The sequence below is a fragment of the Chiloscyllium plagiosum genome, unplaced genomic scaffold, assembly GCF_004010195.1.
Source record: "Chiloscyllium plagiosum isolate BGI_BamShark_2017 unplaced genomic scaffold, ASM401019v2 scaf_5524, whole genome shotgun sequence".
In the NCBI taxonomy this organism is placed as follows: domain Eukaryota; kingdom Metazoa; phylum Chordata; class Chondrichthyes; order Orectolobiformes; family Hemiscylliidae; genus Chiloscyllium; species Chiloscyllium plagiosum.
Window position 1 is genome coordinate 3268 of NW_025210224.1, and position 8679 is coordinate 11946.

General features: G+C 45.5%; 1 long non-coding RNA gene across 1 annotated transcript in view; it reads left to right on the top strand.

Moving 5' to 3' along the window:
* Nucleotides 1–8679, top strand: part of LOC122546882 — a 12183-nt gene that overhangs the window by 1366 nt on the left and 2138 nt on the right. The window contains exons 2-3 of the long non-coding RNA XR_006310826.1: nt 284–383; nt 6869–6987. This is a non-coding gene — a long non-coding RNA (uncharacterized LOC122546882). The remainder of the gene's footprint in view (nt 1–283; nt 384–6868; nt 6988–8679) is intronic.

Genomic DNA, 8679 nt, shown 5'->3' on the forward strand with positions numbered 1-8679 from the left:
TGAGGCACAGCGGCAGCACGGAAGGAAAAAAAAGAAGCAAATCCTGCTCTCCACATCTCACTGACTCTTGGAATATTCTGTACCATGTGTCAAAGTTCTGCCCTGTTCAGTCACATGAAATTCCAAGGTGGAAACTCCTAGAAACCCACATAGATTTCCACCTGAACTGACTGCTGACCTCCACAAGGGGTAATGTGTCCATTCATCCTGGGCCAGCAGGAGGGGATGGTGCGAGTTTCTAACCTGAACTGACAGCGATGGATTTTATAAACTTGTATTACAGGATACTACAGGTGGACATTCAGATGGTAATCTCAGTTATTCTAACACCTAACTCTGATTGAATTACTCAATTCATCAGGACCTGGATATTTGCATTGTGTGTGAGTATTGTATTCCATCTGAATCCCATTTGCTGCATAAAAGTTCTCCTTTGAATCTTCCCAAACCTTTAATGTGTGTCCTGTAATCCTTGTATAATGAGCTGATGGTTATAAGTTTTATTATTATTACGTGTAACTTTTCTAAACCCCTCTGGCACAGCTCCCCTCAATTGCCTTTGCTACAAGGAGTACACCACAGTTTCACCAAACCCCTGATTCCCCAATGTCTGCTCTCTATAAGGCACACATCAGGATTGTGTTGGAACATTCTCCACTTGCCTGCATCAGTGCACCCCCCAACACTATTAAAGAAAGTGAACATCCTCCAGGACAAAGCATTGTGCCTGAATGGTGTCCCATCCACTACCTTCAGCATTCCCTCTCCCCACCCCAGAGACACAGTGGCATCACTGTGTAAAAGGTAAAGGCAGCATTGTCCTACCAGACCATAGGGCTGCTCTCTCATTAGGGAGGAAACTGGAGCCCCTGGAAGAAACCCATGCAGACATTGGGAGAATGTGCAAGTCCCACAGAGACAGTTGTCCAAAGCTGGAATCGAACCTGGGGATCTGGCAGCAGTGCTAATCACTGAGCCACTGTGCCACCCTAAAATTGTAATTTGATTCACAACTACCACTTCCTCTGATAGTTAATTCCACACATAAACCATTACCTGAACAAAAATAAAAAAAATCCCAAACGCCCTTTTAAAGTTGTTCTGCTGTCACCTTAAAAGGTATGTACCCAGTCTTGAATCGCATCCCTTCCTGTACATGAGATAGCTTTGGGGGGAAAGAGGTTTAAGGACAATCCATAGAGATTCTACAAAACATTAAGGACAAAAGAGTAACCAGGCAGAGAATACGGACCCTCAAAGATCAACAAGGCTGTCTGGAACCACAGAAGGTGGGAGAGATACTATCCGAGGATTTCATGTAGCTTTTACTGAAAGAGGATATGGAAGCTAGAGACTTTGGAGAAATAAATAGTGATAACTTGACAACTGTCCATATTACAGAGGAGGTTGTACTGGATGTCTTATACATAAAGCTGAGTAAATCTGTGGGACCTGATCAGGTGTATCCCAAATCTTTATTGGAAGTTAGAGAAGTGATGGCTGGGCCCCTCGCTGAGATATTTCTATCACCGATAGCCACAGGTGAGGTGCTGCAAGACAGGCGCCATTATTTGAGCAAGGTGATGAGGAAAGGCCAGGGAACAATACACTGGTGAGCCTGAAGTTCGTGGCAGACAAGGTGTTGGAAGGAATTCTGAAGGACAGGTTTATATGTAATTGGAAAGGCAAGACGTGAGCAGGGATAGTCAGCATGGCTTTGTACATAAATCACTAATTTGGACTTCAGAAAGACATTCAAAAAGGTTCCACATGACAGACTGGTTAGCGAGTTAGACACCATGGAATACAGAGAGAATCAGCTATTTGTATACAAATTGGCTGGAAGGTTGGAGACAGAGGGTAGTGCTTTTCGGACTGGAGGCCTGTGATGAGCAATATGGTGTAAGGATCGGTACTGGGTCCACTGCTTGTCATCATTTATATCAGTGATTTCTATGTGAATATATGAGGTATAGTTAGTGGGTTTACAGTAGACATCAAAATTGGAGGCGCACTGGACAGCGAAGAAGGTTACCTCAGAGTACAATGGGACTTCAATCAAATGGACTGAGGATTGTCAGATCGAGTTTATTTCAGATAAATGTGAGGTGCTTCATTTTGGAAAAGCAAATGAGCGCAGGAATTATACACTTAATGGGAAAGTCCTGGGGAATGTTGCTGAACAAAGAGATCTTGGAGTGCAGGTTCATAGTTCCTTGAAAGTGGAATCATAGGCAGGGTAGTGAAGAAGGTGTTTGGTGTACTTGCCTTTACTAGTCAGTGCATTGAGTAGTGCAGTTAGGACGTCATTTTGCGGCTGTACAGCACATTGATTCAGCCACTTCTGGAATTCTGTTTTCAGCCCTGGTCTCACCGCTATCGGAATGATATTGTTAAACTTGAAAGGGTTCGGAAAAGATCCGCAAAGATGTTGCCAGGGTTCAGGGTTTGAGCTATATAGGTAGAGGCTGAATAGGCTGGGGCTGTTTTACCTGGAGCATCGGATACAATTGTGAGGGGCACGGATAGGGTGAAATCCCAGAGTCTTATTCCCAGGATATGTGAGTCCAAAGTTTGGGGACACCGGCTTCAGGTGTGAGGGAAAAGATTTAAAAGGGATCTAAGGGGCAATGTTTCTAGCTGAACATGGTACGTGTATGGAATGAGCTGCCCGAGGAAGTGTGGAGGCTGGTACAATTACCCAATTATGCCTTTCAAAAGTTGTATGTGATTAGCAAAAGTTTAGAAGGATATAGGCCAAGAGCTGGCATAGGGAATGAGATTAGTTTAGGATATCAGGTCAGCATGGACAAGTTGGAACGAAGGGTCTGTTCTCCGCTCTACATCTTTATGGCACTACTAAAATTAAGATGGGTTTCTCTTTTATGGAGAGTTAGCAGAAGGTCAGATAATTCTCCTTGGAGCTGAGGTGAGGCAGTGATTTCGACGAGGAGCAGTTTTGTTTCCAGGATATTTAATTTAAAGAGAGACAGAGGGAGAAATTATTAACGTCACAATTTTTAGTTACTACCTTCAGGTAACTGGCAAGTAATGCAGGTTTAAAATGTGAAGATTATTTTACTCACGAGGTTCTGAGCATCTGGAACAGTTTGACCGACAGCTGGATGCAGATTCAGTAGTTATTGTCAAAACAAATTTGGAATTTAACTTTTTTAAGGAAGGATTTGGAGGGCTACAGGCAAATGGGAGGTGAGTTGGGATAGACTGGCACCATCTCCAGAGGGGGAGAGTACAGCCTCAATGGGCTAAATAGTCCCCATCCCCTGTGCTCGGTGTTACTGCCCCATTCACTGTGAATGATGAAGCTCATCCCAGGGCAGAGTCATAGAGACATACAGCATGGAATTAGATCCTTTGGTCGAACTGGTCCATGCCGACCAGATATCCCAACCTAATCTTGTCCCATTTGCCAACACCCTTCCTATTCACATACCTATCCAGATGCCAAATGATGTAATTGTACCAGTCTCCACCACTTCCCTGAACAGAAGATTCCATACACGCACCAATCTCAGTGTGAAAAAAGTTGCCTCTTGGGTCCCTTTTAAATCTTTCCCCTCTCAACTTAAACCTACAACGTCTCGTTCTAGACTCCCCCATCCCAGGGAAAAGACCTTGTCTATTTTTCCCATCCATCCTCCTCAGGATTTTATCAAGCTCTATGAGGTCACCCCTCAGCATCCGATGCTCTTGGGAGGAGTCCACTCATGTCACAATGGGGCCCGGGTGATTGACAGCAGCTTCAGACCAATAGGAGAATTGGCGTGATCCTCCAGCCAAGGGGAGTGAATTGAGGTGGGTCCAGCAGACCAACACGTGGCCATGAGCTGTGCAGGCGCAGTGTCACGGTGAGGGGGGACCTAGTGATTGTGAGAGACTGCAAAGTCTGGGGAAGAAATGGAGCTATTGTGGACTGGGAGTGTTTATAAATACACGGTTTTAGGCTGCTGGACCTGAATTAGAAATTCCTGGTAAATTAGAACCAAACGGTCACCCTCCCCTCTCAGTCTCCCTCCTCTGTCTCCCACCTCCCATCGTGCCTCCTCCCCACCGCAGGGAAAAGACCTTGTGTATTTACCCTATCCATGCCCCTACTGATTTTATAAACCTCTATAAGGTCACCCATCAGCATCTGACACTCCAGGGAAAACAGTATATTTATCCTCTCCCTGTAGCTCAAATCCTCCAACCCTGGCAACATGCTTGTAATACTATTCTGGCTACTTTCAACTTTCACAATATTGTTTTGATAGGAAGGAGACCAGAATTGCACGCAATATTCCAAGCGTGACCTAACCAATGTCCTGTACAGCCGCAATATGACCTCCCAACTCCTATACTCAGTGCTCTGACCAATAAAGGAAAGCATACTAAACACCTTCTTCACTATCCTATCTACCTGTGATTCTGCTTTCAAGGAGCTATGAACCTGCACTCCAAGGTCTCTTTGTTCAGCAGCACTCCAGAGGACCTTACCATTAAGTGAATACATCCTGCTAAGATTTGCTTTCCCAAAATGCAGCACCTCACCTAAATTAAACTCCATCTGCCAGTCCTCAGCACATTCAACCATCTGATCAAGATCCCGTTATAATCTGAGGTAATCCTCTTCACTGTCCACTACACCTCCAATTTTGGTGTCATCTTACTAACAATACTTCCGATATTCACATCCAAATCATTGATATAAATTATGTAAATTAGTGGATCCAGCACTGATACTTTATGACACCCCACTGGTCACAGGTCTCCAATCTGAAAAGCAATCTTCCACCACACCCTCTGTCTTCTACCTTTGAGCCAGTTTTGTATCCAAATGGCCAGTTCTCTCTGTATTCCATGAGATCAACCTTGTTAACCAGTCTCCCATGGGGAACCTTGTTGACACTTTACTGAAGTCCATGTAGATCATTTCCACTGCTTTGCCCTCATCGATCCTCTTTGTTACTTCAAAAAAATTGACTCATGTTCATGAGACGTGATTTCTCACACACAAAGCCATTATTAATATCCAGGACTTAACTCTGTACTTTGGAATCTGTGTCACCCAGTTATGGGTGTTAATATTCTGGATAATGTTCAAGTACACCAGCTTTATGTCAGTGACTGTGTTGAGTCTTGTTCATATCACCCACACTGGTAAGTTCCACTTGAAAGGCAGTCCCTATATCCCGAACCCCGCTCTCATCCCCACCGTAGACAGTAAGTGGGAGGAGCTCATGGAGTTTCCATGTGAGAGAGATTGAGAAAACCTTCCCTTCTTTCTACTAGCCCACCAGGAAATGGTGGTAGTATCCTTACCTCTGAACCAGGAAGATCGGGCTCAGAGTTGAGTAACAGCATCTTTGAAAAGGCTAATTGGAAAACCTGCCCAAGCCGCCAGGCCATACTGTCTCCCAACTGTCCCTGCCTGAGCCACCAAACCGAACCTTCCGGTAGTTTCTCTCCTGTCAGACTCTCCCATTGCTCAATTTGTCCAGGGTCCCCTCCTACTGCTGCACTGATCCTGTCCCTCACTGACCTGTCCATCCCCCAGTGTCCTCCACATTCATTCATTGCTTACAATCTCCAGCCCTGCCCCCTCCACCCTATTGGGCAGCAGCTGCTGTCAATCACCCAGCTAACTGTGTGATCTGGAGCATGTGCTGGTGGAGGGGAGACAGTGCATGTGCGCAGTGCTGGCCAATTGTTGGTGTATGTGCAGGGCTGGTCAGGGCCAGGAGGGAGGCTGTGCGTGTGTGGGATTAATCTGTCATTCGCAGTTTCCTCCCTCTGGGAGCAGGACCCAGGGAAATGGCCCCTGCCCTAATATCATGACAAGTGGCACAGTGGTTAGCACTGCTGCCTCACAGCGCCAGAGACCTGGGTTCAATTCCCGCCTCAGGTGACTGTCTGTGTGGAGTTTGCACGTTCTCCCCATGTCTGCGTGGGTTTCCTCCGGGTGCTCCGGTTTCCTCCCACAGTCTAAAGATGTGCAGGTCAGGTGAATTGGCCATGCTAAATTGCCCGTTAGTGTCAGGGAAGTGGTAAATGTAGGGGTATGGGTAGGTTGCGCTTCGGCGGGTCGGTGTTGTCTTGTTGGGCCGAAGGGCCTGTTTCCACACTGTAATGTAATCTGTAAGTGGTCGGCTGTCAGTGGGGGGAGCATTTTGCAGAAAGTTATCAGAACTCGTGTGAAGATTCAGGAATGTTATGGAAAGGAACACAGATGGGCGTGCAATTAAAGTTCTAATTTGGTTCATCTTAGTTTAATCAGATATGACTTGGCCAATGTGTGCAGGATGGTTCTTATCAGAGGGTCCGTGTGGGGGAAATAAATAAAATATTCCAGACTGGGGAAAAAAAATATCAGTTTGGTTCTGACCAGGAAGGAAACCTGGGAGGTGGGGGAAGGATTCACCAACATCCAGGAGGCTCCGAGTCAGACTCATTGATTTGATTAGATTAGATTTCCTACAGTGTGGAAACAGGCCCTTCGGCCCAACCAGACCACACCAACCTTCAGAAGAGTAACCCACCCAGACCCATTTCCCTCTGACTAATGTACAATTTAGCATGGCCAATTCACCTGACTTGCGCATATTTGGATTGTGGGAGGAGACCTTTTTTTGGTTCTTAGTCTGCAGGAGCTAGGATGCTGATTTTAAAGAGAAGAGAGTGTGTGTGAGAACTCGGTGTGGAGGAAAAGGGTGAGGAGATTGGTTTGGATTTCAGTTCACAGAAGAGAGCAATTGTGAGACTGAGATTTAAATCTTTGGGGGAACAAAGAACCTACAATTTAATACTATCACTGTCTTATGAATTTCCATCCTGTGTTAACGGTGGTGACCTGTTTTCTCTGTTGTAGGGTTCTGAAAGGGCGGATTTGTGGATGAGAAATTCAAATTGAACTTCACGTTCCGTTTTGATAGTTACTTGATCCGTGCCAATCTGAATAGCATTTGGCTTTTTCATGTGGAAGGAAAGGTGTGTATTCTGTCCGTGGAGGAATATTTCAAATGTCAGTGTGACTGGAAACATTACTGAGTCACAGCCACGTCCATGTTAGCGTGGTGAGTGTGGAGAGAGAGTTCATTTGTTGTTAAAAGTCTGAAGAAACATGGCACATTTCCCAGGAACAATTAAGCTACAGATTTGTTTTGTATAAGGACAATTTTTTAATTAACCATGCAACCAGAAAGACACAAGGATACCTGCAGCATGAAAAATGCGATGAAAGCAGGATTGTCGTAAAGGAGTTAATTATTGATCATGGCTTGTAATCCATTGACGTTGTCACGTTGGTTCCAGTGCCGTGGGGAAACACGGGAAATGTGATGAGTGCAGTGTAGGTTTCAGTTATTAAACTGGAAAAAGTGCATAAGAAATTTACAAGAATTTTTGCCAGGACTCAGGGGTCTGAATTATAGGGAGAGGTTGGACAAGCGAGGATTTCTTTTTTGTTTAGAGCAGTGGAAACAGGGGGTGATCTTTTCTGGAAGTATATAAGACCATGAGAGGCTTGGATAAGGTGATTGCACTCCGTCTCTTTCCCAGGGAATCAAGGAGTGGAGGGCATCAGTTTAAGGTCGGAGGAGAAATTATGAAAGGGAACCTGAGGGTCAACAGTTCTACACAGAGGGTGGTATGAAGATATGGAATGAGGTGCCAGTGGAAGTGGTTGAGGTGGGTACATTAACAACATGTAAAAGACTTTTGGACAAATACATGGGCAGCAAAGGGTCAGAAGCAGATGGGCCAAGTGCAGGGAAATGGGGTTAGTGTGGATGGACATTCTGGTCGGCATGGGCCAGTTTGGGCCAAAGGGCCTGTCTTTGCTGTAGGACTCTGACTCCAAGTATATTTACTATTTCTCCCGCTATCTCTGCTAGCACCCTGGGATGTATTCCATCAGGGCAAAGAGACTTGTCCACCTTTTAGCTCCATTAGCTTGCCCAGCTCTAACGCTTTCGTGATGATGGTTGTTTCTTGGTCCTCACCTTCCTCAGTTTCCTTATCAATTACTGGCATGTTCTTCGTATCCTCCACTGTGAAGACTGACTGCTGTGTCCTCATATTCCTGAACCCTGCTGGATAGGAATAACTGGGCACAGAACTCTGAGAGGTCTTCTTTGAGTTTTTATTGATGAGACACGGCATTTACCTGGATAGTGTACATGCAGAACACCTCCAGTCAGCATCAGGTTACTCCCCGCCTGTCCGATGTGCCAATCCCATTCTTATACCTTTGTGGTTTGTGGTTTTGAATGGACACTGTCTCTCAATATTATCTCCATGGCAACGGCAGTTAGAAAGTAGTGTTCAGTTCAGCACTTTGTGGTTAAACCACATACCACTCCCCCACGCCCCTGTGGCTCAGTCAGGTATCCGACAGGCACTTCAGTTTCAGTGGGGCTGTCTGTCAGGATTCTGATGTGGAAGATCTAGTGTTGGAGCGGGGGTGGGGGTAAAGTTAAAAACCACACATCACCAGGTGATCCTAGTCCAACAGGTTTATTTGGAAGTACAAGCTTTTGGAGTGTGCTGTGATTTTTAACTTGATCAGGATTATCTCTATGGTAACAGTTAAGTGCTTCAACAATTACAGAGGCCATATGTTCCCCACAAAATAGGCTCCCCTCTAGCCGTGTAAACTGCTATTCTGGCCCTGGGGATAGC